Source organism: Bos mutus, chromosome 18 (assembly GCF_027580195.1).
Source record: "Bos mutus isolate GX-2022 chromosome 18, NWIPB_WYAK_1.1, whole genome shotgun sequence".
Lineage (NCBI taxonomy): Eukaryota > Metazoa > Chordata > Mammalia > Artiodactyla > Bovidae > Bos > Bos mutus.
In genome coordinates this window covers 50161608-50177328 of record NC_091634.1, presented here as the reverse complement: position 1 = coordinate 50177328, position 15721 = coordinate 50161608, and the positions used below count along the sequence as shown (strand labels likewise).

Genomic DNA, 15721 nt, shown 5'->3' with positions numbered 1-15721 from the left:
CAGGACAAGCACTTTGGAAAACAGTTTGGTAATGTCTTAAAGAGTTAAACATCTAATTGTCGTATGATCTGGCCAGTCCATTCCCAGGTATTTACCCAAGAAAAATGGAAGGCAAACATCGGTAGCAGTTTTGTTTATAATAACCCCAAACAGGGAACAACTGAAATGTCTATTAGCACATGAATGGATGGGCAAAACTGTGCTATATCAATATAATGGAATTTTAGTCATAAAACAGAACAGACTACTGACCCGTGCTGCTGTATATCAACTGTACCTCGACAGCTTTTAAAAAATGATTGAAACATGCTATAACATAGATGAATCTTGAAAGAACTGCCAAATGAAAGAAGCTACACAAGAAAGAGTACAAAGTTTATGACCATATATGTGAAATTTGACATTCACATACGTGAAATTTCCATATACGCGAAATATACAAAACAGACAGGAAGCAGATGGATCCCTGCCAGAGGCCAAGGGCCATGCTGGGTGGGAGGAGGGAGGGATCGTATGGGAACATGGGGAACATCTCAGGGGATGAGATGCACATTCCTTGATTATGGTGAGGGCTGCACATGCCATGTGCATATGCCAGGACTTCTCCAGTGGAACACTGTTCAGTCACTAGTTTAGTTCAGTTGAGTTGCTTAGTCGTGCCTGACTTTGCGACCCCATGGACTGCAGCACACCAAGCCTCCCTGTCCATCACCAACTCCTGGAGTTTACTCAAACTCATGTCCATTGAGTCAGGGATACCATCCAGCCATCTCATTCTCTGTCGTCCCCTTCTCCTCCCGCCTTCAATCTTTCCCAGCATCAGGGTCTTTTCCAATGAGTCAGTGCTTTGCATCAGGTGGCCAAAGTACTGGAGTTTCAGCTTCAGCATCAGTCCTTCCAATGAACACTCAGGACTGATCTCCTTTAGGATGGACTGGTTGGATCTTCTTGCAGTCCAAGGAGCTCTCAAGAGTCTTCTCCAACACCACAGTTCAAAAGCATCAATACTTCAGTGCTCAGCTTTCCTTTTAGTCCAACTCTCACAACCATATATGACTACTGGAAAAACCATAGCCTTGACTAGATGGACCTTTGTTGGCAAAGTAATGTCTCTGTTTTTTAATATGCTGTCTAGGCTGGTCATAATTTTTCTTTCAAGGAGTAAGTGTCTTTTAATTTCATGGCTGCAGTCACCATCTGCAGTGATTCTGGAAGCCCCAAAAATAAAGTCAGCCACTGTTTCTCCATCTATTTGCCATGAAGTGATGGGACCGGATGCCATGATCTTCGTTTTCTGAATGTTGAACTTCAAGCCAACTTTTTCACTCTCCTCTTTCACTTTCATCAAGAGGCTCTTTAGTTCTTCTTCACTTTCTGTCATAAGTGAAGCATGAAGAATATGCATTATTCTGCATATCTGAGGTTATTGATATTTCTCACAGCAATCTTGATTCCAGTTTGTGCTTCATCCAGCCCCGCGTTTCTCATGATGTACTCTGCATATAAGTTAAATAAGCAGGGTGACAATATACAGCCTTGACGTACTCCTTTTCCTGTTTGGAACCAGTCTGTTGTTCCATGTCCAGTTCTAACTGTTGCTTCCTGACCTGCATACAGATTTATCAAGAGGCAGGTCAGGTGGTCTGGTATTCCCATCTCTTTCAGAATTTTCTAGTTTATTGTGATCCACAAAGTCAAAGGCTTTGGTATAGTCAATAAAGCAGAAATAGATGTTTTTCTGGAACTCTTTTGCTTTTTCGATGTTCAACGGATGTTGGCAATTTGATTTCTGGTTCCTCTGCCTTTTCTAAAACCAGCTTGACCATCTGGAAGTTCACAGTTCACACATTGTGGAAGCCTGGCTTGGAGAATTTTGAGCATTACTTCACTAGCGTGTGAGATGACTGCAATTGTGCAGTAAGTCATGTCCAACTCTGCACTGATGAATTTTCAAAGCTGATTTGAGTGGTCTACTTTTAATACAGATTAACCCCACATGAGCACTGTGTGTGACTGTAACTTTGTTTTGAATATGACCAGAAGAAGCAGGTCTTTAAGAATGCTGTAGAAAGAACACAGCACTCTCAGCCATATATGTCCTTTCAGTTTGCACCCGTCCAGTCCTGGCAGCTCCTATGAGCATCTCCTGAGTTACCTGTTCCCTTCTTCCCCTGTGACTCCCGGGATCTCAGCGGGGACCTCAGTGGGCCAGTAAGCCACAGCCAGGAAGGCATTCAGAGACCATTAGTACAGGAAGCACGGCAAAATCCAAAGAAACCATGAACTGGTGAGTTGGAAAACACTCCATGAAAGGCCTTTTCAGCCTGCTTCTTTCAGGAGGAGTTTGTTTTTGGATTAAAGGAGTTTATTCAGGTATTCACAAATACCCAGGCTCCGCACCAGCTGGAGAGTGGAAGCCCGTCCGTCAGGATCAATTGCCGTGCAGGGGACTGGCATGTTCCGACTGGGGAATACACAGATGAAAGCGGCGTAATTAGGTGACACGCCTTCAAAGGAGATGAAAGACCCAAAACATCCTCAAAAACGTAGGCAAAAATATACCCAGAAATCACTACTTTCTTTATTTTGGAAGTAGCAGTTCCAATAAAAGGCTAGGTGTCAACGGCATGGAATGTAGCAGTCTTGCACTGGGGCTCTTTCTTTCTTTCTCTTTTTTTCCTTCCTCACTTGGGGAAGAAAAATGATGGAAATGTCATTCCTGTGTTTCCTCCGCTCCTCTGGCAAGTGGTGTAAATGCCTCTCCGTAAAGGGACTGTAGACTAAGCTGCCGCTTACACGGCTGTCCCCCCGGGGTGGAGAGGGGACAAGAGGATGGGGGGGACGTTGGCTAACGGCACAAGTGCTTGATGCCCCCACCCCATCAGATTTTTCTCTGAGTTTTCTGAATGGCTTATTTGTATTCTCAACTCCTTTGGTTAAAAAACAGGGCCTTTTCTCTGCTTACACTGCTAAGAAAACACACAAAGTTCCATAATCTTCTTGCAAGCTCCATTTCCCTGGACAATTCTTATTCTCCAATTTCGTTAAATTCAGGAGATTGACAGGTCTGAGGATGGGGAGTTCTGTAGCTGGGGATTCATCCATCTATTCCCCTATGCCGTCCATTTTCAGATGAGAAAACGGAGCCCCAGTGAGGCTGTGTGACCTTACTCTAAGCAGTAGGACTGGAGCCAAAACTGATTTTGATCCCTACCTGACTGTGTTCCCCACTGTTGAAACTATTGCTTCCCCATTTTCCTTTATCTGTAATCCTTTAATGGACATACTCGGACTCTGTTCGCAGCACTCATTAACACATATTTAAATAATTATGGAAAAATCCGCATTTTATGCATCCTTAAGCACTCTGACCTCTGGGTTTCTGCAGCCAGATGTGAGGGAGTGCCTGCTATTTGGCACATTTTAATTGGGGCCCTGATGGCGGCCTCCTTCGCCCCTGTGGTCTTGCAGCAGCCCGCAGCACACCTGCCTCATTGAGCTCAGAGGCTTCAAGACGCTGACACACTCAGCGTTTTCTTTTTCTCTCCCTCCCTCCTGCCCTTTCCTGGCTGAACTCTCCGGTGCAGAGTGAATGTGCTATTGAAAGACCACTTTGACGGCACCACTGAGTAAGGATTCCTCGTGGTTGGCAGGGTTTTTCCAGTTTAGATCAGGGCTGCACAGAAGGGGATGGGTGGGTATTCATTGCCAAGACAGTGGTTATAGCTTGAAGTAGAAAGCATATATATATATGTACATCTTGAGGTAGAAGACATAAGTATATAGATATATATATAGATACATAAATACATGTTTTCCTTGTCTCTGTATGTATGGGTGTCTGTGCATTATATATATATATTATATATATAAAATATACATACATATATATTTATCCAAACTAAGGGTCACACTGTCATGCACTTTTGTAGCAGAACATTACTTTATGCTCATTTTCCCTCAGTACACCTAAATTTAACAGCATAATATTTCATCATATGTCACATGCATAGATCATCAGTTTTAAAAAACCAAGTGTCTGCTGCTGCACAAACAGACATTTAGTTTGTTTATTTAATTTTCCTGTTATTGACAGCGTTTGATAAGACACCTTTGCACACCACACCTTTTCAGTCTAGTCTGAATCCTTACTTGGGACAAATTCCAACGATGTTGTCCTATCTGCACATCTTAAATGCTGACATGTATTATTCTTACAAGAAAGGTGGGCTGCTGCTATTGCTGTTCAGTAGCTCAGTCGTGATTGACTCTTTGCAACCCCATGGACTATAGCCTCCCTGGCTCCTCTGTCCATGGGACTCTCCAGGCAAGAATACCAGAGTGGGTTGTCATTTCCTCCTCCAGGGGATCTTCCCGAGCCAAAGATAGGACTTGTGTCTCCTGAATGGCAGGTGGATTCTTTACCACTGCGACGCCTGGGAAGCCTTAAGAAAGGTGGAGACAATTGAGAATTCCATTGCCTGTGTTACAGAAGCCCCCTCCCCCGGCCCCTACCATCACCAGCACTGTGTATGTCATTAAAAGCAGTCTCTGCCCATGATATTTTGAAATGTCCCATTGACTGAGGAGGTTTGATGGGAAGGGTGAGCAGGTACTGGGCTAGAAGGGTGGGCAGGGGCGCTTGTGGACAAACTGGGGCTCTTGTGCACAAACTGGGGAGGGTGCAGCCACTGTGGAAAGCAGCAATCCTCAAACAATTAACAAAATTACCATATGAACCAGCAATCCCACTTCTGGAATACACCCAGAGGAACGAAAGCAGGGACTCAGATACTTACGCACCCCCATTCATAGCAGCATTATCACAGCAGCCAAAAGGTGGAAGTAAGCCAAGTGTCCATCGACAGATGGTGGATAAACACCACCTCTGGTCTCCATCCACACAGTGGAATATTACTCAGCCTAAACAAGGGATGGGGCACTGACACCTGAGGACACTGTGCTCCATGATATAAGCCCGTCACAGAACGTAAACACCGCATGATTTCACTGATAGAAGGTACTAGACTAGTTAGATTCATAAAGACAGATGGTCGAACAGTGGTACTAGGGGCCAGGGAAGAGCTTACAGGGAGTTAGTGTGTAATGGGGACAGAGACTCTCTTTGGGAAGATGGAAAAGTTCTTAAGACGGATGGTGGTGAAGGTTGCAAAATAATGTGAACAACACTGAACTGTACACATAAAAAGGGTTAAACGATAAATCTGATGTTTGTTTTACCATAATTGGGCTTCCCTGGTGGCTCAGATGGTAAAGAATCCGCCTGTAATGGAGGAGACGCAGGTTTGATCCCTGGGTTGGGAGGATGCCCTGGAGAAGGGAATGGCTACCCACTCTAGTATTGCCTGGTGAAGTCCATGGACAGAGGGGCCTGGTGGGCTACAGCCCATGGGGTCACAGAGTCGGACTGTGCAGTTTACCACAATTAAAGGCAACATCTGGTAGCAGTAGCACCCATGAGGGGTGCCTTCTTCACCGCTTGGGGGCCCCAGAATGAGAAGATTTGGAGCCCCCCTGCAGGACAAGTGATGAAAGGGGCCCCTAGAGTCGACCAGGGGTGCGGGGGGCTGTGCCTGGGGCACCCAGCACAGGGGAGGCCCCGCCCAGCTCCCATCCATCGAGGCCCAGGTGCCAAGAGGTCACCCAGGGGACATGCTCCTGCAGAGAGGCCACCGAGCTGCCAATGTGTCAACGCGTCTCCACTCAGAGGCGCTGATGGAGATAAGAATGCAGAAGAGGTGTAACCCAAGTGTCATCTGAAAGCTACCAGGGGCTCAGCTGCACTTCAAAGCAGACACGGGGCGGGGCCCAGAGCCAGGCGTGCAGACAACACACTGGGGCCAGTGATTGCCACTTATCATATTCCACCTGGCTGGCGTGTGAAAAGGCGGCGGGACCTCCCCGGGGACGGTGACTGGTAACTGGTAAATCCCAGGAAAGTCGAGAGGGCTCAGATGGGAAGGCACGCCTCGTCCCCAGCAGGGGCCAAAGCGCTGGGCCCCGGTTAACCGACTAACCAGCTAGACGCTGCAGGAACAGCCTGGCCAGGAACACGAGGGCCTGGTGGCAGCCCAGGCAGCCCCAGGCAGGAGGTGCACAGTGTGCCCACGGAACCTGACTCTTGTTCCAGGAAGACAAATGAAGATGGAGAATCAACTCCCCCAAGTCTGGGGTGCTTGAGTCCAAAGAAGGAAAAAAAAACCCAAGTGTCTGAAAGCCCCCTGTGTGAGCAAAACTTGATGCCTTCTCTGCAAACGCGGTGGCCTCTTCCTTTAAGGAGGGGTGGGCAGAAAAGAGCGCCTTCTGCTGGCTTCTGTCAGGGGTTGGTGTCAGGAGAGGGGGCAGCAGGGGCCGGAGGTGAGGGGACCCGGGTGTGGAAGGGATGCGCGCCCTCTCCGTGAAGCGTGAGCGCAGGGAGAGAGGTGGAGAGGGAGGGGAAGGGAGCTCTAGCAGCCTTGAAGGCTCTGCAGTCACCCCGGGGTTTGTCTGGGTCTCTGCTCGAGGACCATGAGAAGCCCTGGGACGGCTAAGAAGAGGCGCTGGTTCCACAGCTCAGGGGCGTGTCTCAGGTGGGTCAGTAGGTGTGGACTGGGTGGGGCAGGGAGGTGGACGCTGGGGCGTCTGGGCGAGGCGGTGTGGCTCAGGCCGGGGACTGGATGTGAGGGTGCAGAGGCAGACGGAGCTGTGCGAGGCTGAATGAGGCTCTTAATGAGCGCTCCCTAGAGTGCTTCATCAGAATGTGTGCGGGGGTGGGACAGCCTCTGCATTCTGTCTGAGAGAAGAGGTGATATAATTTGTTGTGGCGGGGAGTGTGGGTCACGGTTTGTGGAAGGAGAGGGTGGCTTCGCGCAGAAGCAGGAAAACCAAAGTCATGGCTGGAGTCGTCTCTTCCGCCAGAGCCATCCGGGGCTGGAGGGGACTCTCAGTGACCACATCACCTCCCCTCTAGGGCAGAGAAGAGCAGAGAGCTGGACTGCAGAGGCACTGAGCCCACTTTGAAGCTGGCAAGCCTGGCCTGCCCCTCCCGGATGTGGCCTGCCAGCTGCAGACACTGACCCCGCACCCCCGATGGACACTCCCGCTGCTCACGTGATAATGCAGAACTCCGGCCCTTAGCCAGTGCAGTCCGCAGATGCTCAGCCAGCCAACCGGATGAGGTCCGGACGGCAGAAGGCCAGCGTGTGCCGCCTGGTCTGCTCAACTGATTGGCGGAGTAAGTGGACATCCCAACATGGAAATGTGGGGATGGAGAGGCAGGGGTCCCCGGGGTGGGGGCGTGCCTCACCTTGGTGACTCTGATCAGCAGGGGTTTGAAAGTGGCTGTGCGTTGGGATGGGTCACAGGCTCCAGGAGGCATTCCAGGAACACAGCTCAGGAATGGTTGGGGTCTCGGATGAAGCCCGTCACCCGTCTGATCTCAGTGCCCCTGGAGTGGGACAAGTGGGTGGTCCTTCCGCGGTGCAGGTCAGGCTCAGTTTGAAACCCGCCAAGTCTGCAGGAACGGGGGCATTTAAGGAGGCCTGTCAGAGGTCCAGAGGGAGGATGGGGCAAGAGCGAGCTGCGCTGGAGTTGCGGGTGCAGACCCATCGTGAGTGCCGGTTGGAGGACGGGTGGCTGCTGGGGCCACAGCCTGGCTCCAGAACCCACCTCCGCCCCTGCTGCTATGAGGCCGGCGGCCACTGGCTTCCCCTCCTGTGCCTCAGTTTCCCCACTTGTGCGGGAAGGACAGTTAATGACCACCCACTCCCGAGTTCTGGGAGGTCAGGGAGCTGCACGTGGACCCAGCGCTGCCGGTTCATGGTCTCCCCTCCCCGCTCAGCATTTCGCTGTGTACTCTGGAATCAAGAGACACCCGAGTGTAGAATAAATTATGAGATCTGCACGGCCCAGGTCAAACCTGCCTAGACTGCTTAAAAACGCCTCTGATTTAACTCTGCAGAACGCTGAGTGGTTTAACCTTTCGGGTTCTTTAAATAAACTCTCTTTGCTCTGAATGCCATTCTAGCTTGGACTGGAACCAGCAGAGCGGCTGGCTCCTCCCCATTTCCCCGTGCTCAATGGATGCGCCTTCTTACCAGGCGGGTGCGGTGCTGCCTGCAGTCACACGGCCCGTGTCTGCCACGCGCGCACGTCAGCTGTGCGTGAGGACCTTGGAGAGTCAGCTGCAAACGTCCTCGGCTTGAGGCAGACATTGCCTTTTGGGTTACTCTGCTACCAGAATGTTCTGCCTCCTGCCAAAGACAGTCAAGTCAGGGCACATCTCCCCAGTGCAGAGAAAACATCAGTTTTATAGGAAACCCCAACACAACCTTTCATATGTGCGCACAAGGGCTCCCATCCCTCCAGCACATCTGGGGACCTGGGAGATGCATGGAAAGATTTGTAATTAAAATGCTCCCTCTTCATGTACAGGAGCATCCTGGAAAAAAAGTGGACCTGAAAGAACCCAATTCCAGAGGGAAGGCTCCCGATGGCAGGTCACTCCCGCCAAGTCTGGGACTGAAGCCCCCACAAGATTATGGGGCTGATTCTAGTCAGACTAGGTGAGACCCCGCTCCAACCTCCGTGACCTTGGGCATCTTGTTACTCATCTCTGTCTGTCTGTGATACTGTTGTGAACATTACATCAAACCATGCCTTCAAAAAGCAGGCGCGTGGTGAATGCCGGGTAAATCACTACAATTTACTGACTGTACCGTAACAGCTTTTTATGCTATTGGTTCTTTTAAAGCCAAAAAACAAAAACCCTGTGAGATGTTTATCATTGTCATCAGCCCACAGACGAAGAGTCTGAAGCCCAGGAAGTCTGAGTAATGTGCGAAAGCTCACCCAGCTGGGCAGTTCTGTCGCCCACTGCTTGCAGCACGTTGCCATTCATTTCAGCTTTCCTTCTTCTTCTAGGACTCTTCTTCCTATTTCCGATCCCCTCCCTTCACCACACCCCTGCCACCTGACAGCCCAGCTCATTGATGACCACCTCCTGGTTTCTTTTCCTTCCTGGCACTTGCTGCATGAATGACATGCCTGAATTTGACTCTCCCAGATGAACTTGAGTTCATCTTTCAGGTCCGGGCTCAAGCATAAACTCCTCTCTGAAATCTCCCATGGTCCCTGCAGTCAAGGTCACGGCTACCTCAGAGTGTCTGTTCTTTCCACTGCGTCTGAGAAGTGGTCACTCGTTCTTCCCTCCCACTGAGACTGCAATTTGTTTTTCCGCCCTGGAACCTGGGCTTGGCCATGAGACATGCTGTGGCCATGGGGACATTAGCAGACATTCTTGGAGTGGTTGGGCATGAGGCTCCACCCCTGGCTGCTCTTGGGATGCTGAGAACTCATGTGAACGAGCCTGGGCCAGCCGCTGGAGACAGGGCCACAGGAGACGGAGACGAGGATGAAGACTTGTTGCTTCATCTAGCTCCCAGCTGACCACAAAGCAGGAGACAGCCAGCAGATACAACTGCCCATCCCAAGCCAGGGAACCCACCCAGCCTCCTTGCAGCACTGTGAACTAAGCAAGTTTTCAGGTGGATTGTTACGCAGCACTAGCCAGCTGATACATTCATGTGGCTCCACTGCCTCGATCAGTGCAGGTCCTGACATAGGCTCAGTTCAGAGTTGGACGAATGGATGGGAAGAAACGAAGTGTGACTTGGAGGGAACTTCAGCTAAGTTGGTCCTGGGAATATTCCCTTTCCTTCCTCTCCCACCTTTAGATGGATCTCCCATCTTCAGCTGCTGTAATGAGCTCCATTAACACCCGTCACCTGAACCACCAGTCTGCACCCAGCAGTCACTTCTTGTCCACTGTTTTGATTGGCAGTCGACACTTAGAGCTTCCTCAGCTGCAGGACAAACACCCCAGAGTCCAGTGCTCCCCAGCGTTTTTGAAGAGCATGGGTCATGTATTTCGTCAAACGCTCCTCCACCTGTGTCCTTCTGAGGTGTGCTCACAGTTACCTTCCTGCCCTGCAGTCTTGGCAAGTGAACCCTGGAAGTGGCGTCCCGTCCTTCTCAGAGTAGCCTGTCGAGAGGGGGGTCAGGTACATGACGTACACGTGTCTTATTACTGGTGATGACAGCGACAGGATCTTGTGGTTAAGGTGGCATTGCCAGGCCTCTCTAAAGATGCTTTTTTCCTGGTCATGCTCTGTGTCACTGGTCATGTGCTTGTCCAGCTGCATCCCTGGATGGACACTGCTGGAGGGCAGGGTCCATGTCTTTTTCCTCATTGCTGTATCCCCAGCACCTGGGACCACATCTCATCGTTTTTTTGTGTGTGCTCAACAACATCTTATTAAATAAATGAATGTCATGAAAGATACAACCCATCTTCAGGGAGCTGACATAATGGGTTTCAGACCGATTATCTGGAACAGAAAGGGCAAATGCCTCCATCCGTGCCTCCTGCACGTCCCACGTCTTTTAGTTAATCTCATACTTCACTTCGCTATTCTCTTACTCTTAACCCACAGCTGAATGAAACACACTGAGGACCCGTGATCTGGGTCCTGTGAAATTTCAGAAGGCCAGGCAGGAAGCAAACAACCTTTAATTAGCAATAGAAAATCAGTATTTCTTATTGACCCGTCTTCACGAAGCCCGCCTTCCCCCACGAGCCCTCCTGATTTCCGAGCCTCTGTGAAGGCCGTGACTGCCAGCATCGCTGCCATATCCACAGGGAGGTTCAGCGTGACGTCTGGGCTGCAGGTGACCAGGTATCTGACTAACAGCCATATAAACAAACTGGGTAATTACCCCTGTCTGGAGAAGCACACATTGAGCTGCAGGTTGGTTCAGCGGCTTACTGATGTTATCAAGGCCCAGGCGTGGCCGTCCTCAGCCTACAAGACGGCAGCCCCAGACGCAGGCATCACCTCCTGTCTCATGACGGCGTCCTAAGCAGATTCGGGGAAGTGGGGCTCTTCTTGCATCTCCCAGGAGGCAGACTCTCTCTCATGTCTTCTTGGTGGGAACTGGGCCAAAATACCCTCCCTAAGTACAGGAGAGCCTGGAAAAGAACACCTAGTATAATAGCCTCCACCGTGGGAGGTGGACTCGCCCGCACACAAGGCGGAACGTCTGACTTTGCTTAGACGACTCGTACCACCTGCTATGAGAGGCTTCCAGGTGGGGGACTGGCTGGACCCCAGGGCGTTCCAAGGAAGTGGAAAAGTAGGGCTGGTCTGAGGCAGACTTTCTGCTCTTCTGACAGTGTTTTATCAGGTCAAGATCAGAACTGGAATCCAGGTTTCCCATTTGCTATTTTTTTCCATAAAACTTACAAATATAACCACAGGGAAGCATGCGTGAAGAGCAATTGAGGAAAAAGTCCACCCGTCCATCCTTCTGCCATCCATCCACGCTCTCATCCTCCCATCCTTCCACTTGCCCATCCATCACTTTACCCTTCCTTCCTTCCACGCTTTCATCAGTTCTTCTTACCCCCACCTCCCACTTCTCCCTCCTTCTGCCCACCCTTTCCATGTTAAGGTAGCTATTTGACCCAGTTATGGCCAATGAGACACAAGAAGTCTGCTCCTGGGGAATATTTTCACCCCTTATGTAAGGGAGAGACATTTAAAGAGAGGGCTCTTTCTCCCCTTCTTTCTCAGGACACCATCAGGAGAGGGTAAGATGCTCGGAGCGTCCACAGCCATCTTGCAGCCACGAGAAAAGACACACGAGGATGAGATGTCCCGAGTGTCACATTGAGGGCCGCAGTAAGGAAGGGACATCTCGCAGTTTCTGGGCCCACAGGCCAGTGCAAGAGACAGAGAAATGGGTGATCATGATCGGGTGTGAACTAGCTCTGTGGAATAAATGCTGGGAGGGAAAACAGGGGTCGGAATTGGGGAGGGGTGGTGAGGTCCACACAGAGGCTCAAGGAGGACCGGAAGGGCTGGAGAAGGGGGTTCTGGCCCGAGGGCAGGGCCCGGACAGGCCAGCACGGAGCTGCAATGCCGTCAGGATGGAAGGTCAGGGGGTCGTCTGGGGGAGAATGCTGGGGACTCAGGTGGAAGCGAGCAGCCTTGACGAGAAAGGGTGGGAGCGCCGGCTCTGGCTCAGCCGCTCCCCCGCAGCCTGTTCCTGAGATGCCGACCACTGCCTCCTTTCTGCCCGGTTCACCCGGCGGGCACGCTGGAGGGCCAGTTTGGGCCTTGCTTCTCTCCTGATGTTGAGAACCCTGTGGCCTTTGATATCTGCTCTGGATTCCTGTTTCCTGCTCTCCATGGTCTGGGGGGTGGACAGAGGAAGACAAACCCCTCCCTGGCCGCCCCCTCCTCGCCCCTTCCCCGATAAGGTCAGTATCAAAGGCCCGAGGAGGAAGGCGGCAGAACTCAGGGCCCCATGCTAGGCTGCCAGACTCCTCACACATGGAAACAGCTGATGACCTGGCCCTGAGCCGTCACCTCGGAATGCCCGGCTCACCCTGGGCCCTTGGCAGGCTCGGCTCCTGGGAGAAAACCTCCCAGGAGTGCACTATTGACAACCTGCAACAGCGGGGGGGGATCCCGAAAGATGGTTGGAGAGCAAAGGGAGTGGAAATGGCCGGCTCACAAGAGCTCTTCCTGTGCGAGGTGGGCTGGGGAGCGGTGGGGAGGCACTCCCCAGGAGATGGAGGCCAGAGCAGCACAGGGGCTGCCCTGCTCGGGGAAGCTCCTGCCCCAGCACGTCAGCTGCCTCCCCTGACCTTCCAGAGGGGCAGGAAGATGCAAGCAAAGGAAATGGGAAACACAAGCTACACACCAATTTAGCTTTCTGCTGCTTGGAGCTCAGTTTTTGCTAACTTTGGAAATCCCAGAAGAGAGAGGTGCTTCTGTTGAGGCATTTTAAAAAATATTTTTGAAGGGAAACAAGACGGGCTATTCATTGCCAGTGAGGAAGCACGGCTCTCTGGACGCCTAGTACCCCCACTGCGCCTGGGAATTTGATTTAATGAGATGACAGGATGCTGAGAGCATCCTCTCTCAGCCCCAGCCCTGGGCCACGAAGGCCTCGACACAACACAGCCAGGCTGTGAAGCTTTATTTCATTTTCCCCCACCCCTGCCCCCCGACCCCCTGCCCACTACCACTGAGGAGAAAGCAGAGCAGGTGCTGGTCCTGCCTTCCTGTCCCCAGGGCCACAGGGTGCCAGGCAGGTCTCCAAGCCCAGCACCTGCATCGGAGCTGGGAAGTGGGGGCTGGTGCTCATGGAAGGCCCTGCCTCTAGAGCCCAAGGTGGCTGCTTTCTCCCTGCTGGTCAGGTCTGGGCCTGGGCAGCACCTACTTCTGGAGGGAGGCCTTACCTGACCCCCTAAGTCTAAAAACAGAGCCTCCTCAAACGGATCGCCCTACGTCTCCTTATCTGGATTTGTTATGGTTATTCTTCTCTGCAGTGCTTGCCACTACTGAAAATACACTGCTCATCTCTTTACTTGTTTACTTTACTTGTTTGCCTGCTTCCTGTCTCTTGCAGTTGACTGTCACCTACATGAGGGCAGGTGACATTTCTGTATCAGCAGGGGGACTCCATGCACAGAGCAGGAGCTTAATGAACATCCAGAGTGTGTGCGTCTGTGTGCTTGAGGGTGTGTGATCTCCCAACACGGAGCCTGGTGTGCAGCACACACAGGTGCGACCGGCATCGTTTCTACATTGATTTGCTAACCAGGCATTTGCTCATCCAACGCTCACAACAGCTCTTTAAAGTAAGCAGCAGAAATCCCGGTTTGCAGTTGGGACACTTGAAGCTCAGAGAGGTTATGTGAATGGTCAGTGGCCCACAGCCATGTAGTCGTGTCTGAGGCCCAGGGATTCCTGACGCCAGTGGACCCTCCCCAGCTGCTTTCACTGGGGTAACTGGACCCTACTCCCTGCCTGCCCTGGGTGCTTCTGAGTCTGGGACACCAGGGTGCCACACGGGCACTACCTGTGCTTCTGCCATGTCGCCCGGCAGGGTTCCCACCGTGGAGACGGGTCTCAGGGGTCATGGGGTGCCCATCAGCTAGCCTCTCGCTGTGGTAATGATGTCCTTCACTCGGCCTGTTTGCTGGTGGTCTGTGATGGGTGGTCAGGCTGCACGGCCCTGGCGTCCATGGGTAAGGGAATGCGGGAGAGGAGCTGCTGTGGAGCCCACGTAGGTCAGATTTCATCTCTGCAGCAACACCCTTGCCCATTTCTCACACACACACACACACACACACACACACGCACCTGCCCATTCACACACATACACACACACACACTCACTCCTGCCCATTCACACACACACACCCCTACCTGTTTCACACATACACACACCTGCCCATTTCACACTCACCTGTCCATTTCACATACATACACACCTTCCCATTTCACACATACACACACACCCCTGCCCATTTCACACACATACACACCTGCTTGTTTCTCCCACACACACACCTGCCCTTTCACACACACACATACCTGCCCATTCACACACACACACACCTGCTCATTGTACACTCACCTGCCCATTTCACACACATACACACCTGCCCGTTTCTCACACACACGCACACACACACTCCCCGCCAGGTCACTGAGGTGGGAACCTTCTTGCGTCCACTGTGGTTGTTAGCTCTTGGCATTGGCGGCTGGACCAGCAGCCACAGGCCAAGAGAAAGATCCCAGGGCCGAGGATGCTGGCACCCTCCAGCCCCCAGGAGGATGGGCTGCAGCCCTGGCCAGGATCTCCTTGACTTGGACAGATGACCTTCCAATGGACAGTGACAGGTCCTGAAGCCAGGAGGAACCACTCTTGTGTTCTGTGTCCAATGGGATAATTCAGTGCTGATTAGAATGTTGTGGACAGAATGATTGCTGAGCAGGGATGGAACATGCCAGTGCCCAGGGGGAGACCAGAGAGAGGAACCCCGAGGCTGGAGCGGCTGGGGCCTTAGTGGTCACTCCAGGTTTCACAGTGTGAGGAACTTCTGGGCTATTTTCCAAAGGTGGCCCCATTTTACACTCCCAAGAGGTTCTCTTTGGTGATGATTTCCCTCATCTGTTTATTCCTGGCTTATAAGTTGTTGGCAGTGCTCATCTGCTGTGAAAAAAAAGGGGAAGTGTCAGCCACTCAGTTGCATCTGACTCTTTGTGACCTCATGGACTGTAGCCTGCTAGACTCCTCTATCCATGTAATTCTCCAGGCAAGAATACCAGAGTGGGTTGCCATTTCCTACTCCAGGGGATCTTCCCAATTGGACCCATGTCTCCTGCATTGCAACTGGATTCTTCACTATCTGCGCCACCAGGGAAGCCCTACTTTCAGTTTTTTTTCCCCTGAAGATAAATAATGTTACCTAGGGTTTCCTAGGTGGTGCAGTGATAAAGAATCCATCTATCAATGCAAGAGATGTAAGAGGCTTGGGTTTGATCCTTGGGTTGTGAAGATTCCTTGGAGAAGGAAATAGCAACCCACTCTAGTATTCTCGCCTGGGAAATCCCATGCACAGAGGAGCTGGGTGAGCTACAGTCCATGGGGTCGCAAAGAGTTGGACACATTTGAGCACACCCCACATTCCCTAGCACTGCCTAGCACTGGAAAGTGGCATGAACATGGGCCACAGTCGACTGTACCATCTGGGATGCTCCTGGACTCCAGAAGTGGCTACATACTCGGAGATGGTTGGGACATCTTGGGGGAGGGACATTGCAAAGGACAGAGGTTCTATGAAGAAATGGGGGTGGGGTGT

The 15721-nt window shown here is 51.7% G+C and overlaps 1 long non-coding RNA gene across 1 annotated transcript in view; it reads right to left on the bottom strand.

The window, feature by feature from the left end:
* LOC138991840 (uncharacterized) overlaps positions 1-15721 on the bottom strand; it is a 287475-nt gene that overhangs the window by 18192 nt on the left and 253562 nt on the right. Inside the window, exons 10-11 of the long non-coding RNA XR_011467732.1 lie at positions 8097-8252; positions 7307-7513 (exon numbers count right to left, since the gene is read on the bottom strand). This is a non-coding gene — a long non-coding RNA (uncharacterized lncRNA). The remainder of the gene's footprint in view (positions 1-7306; positions 7514-8096; positions 8253-15721) is intronic.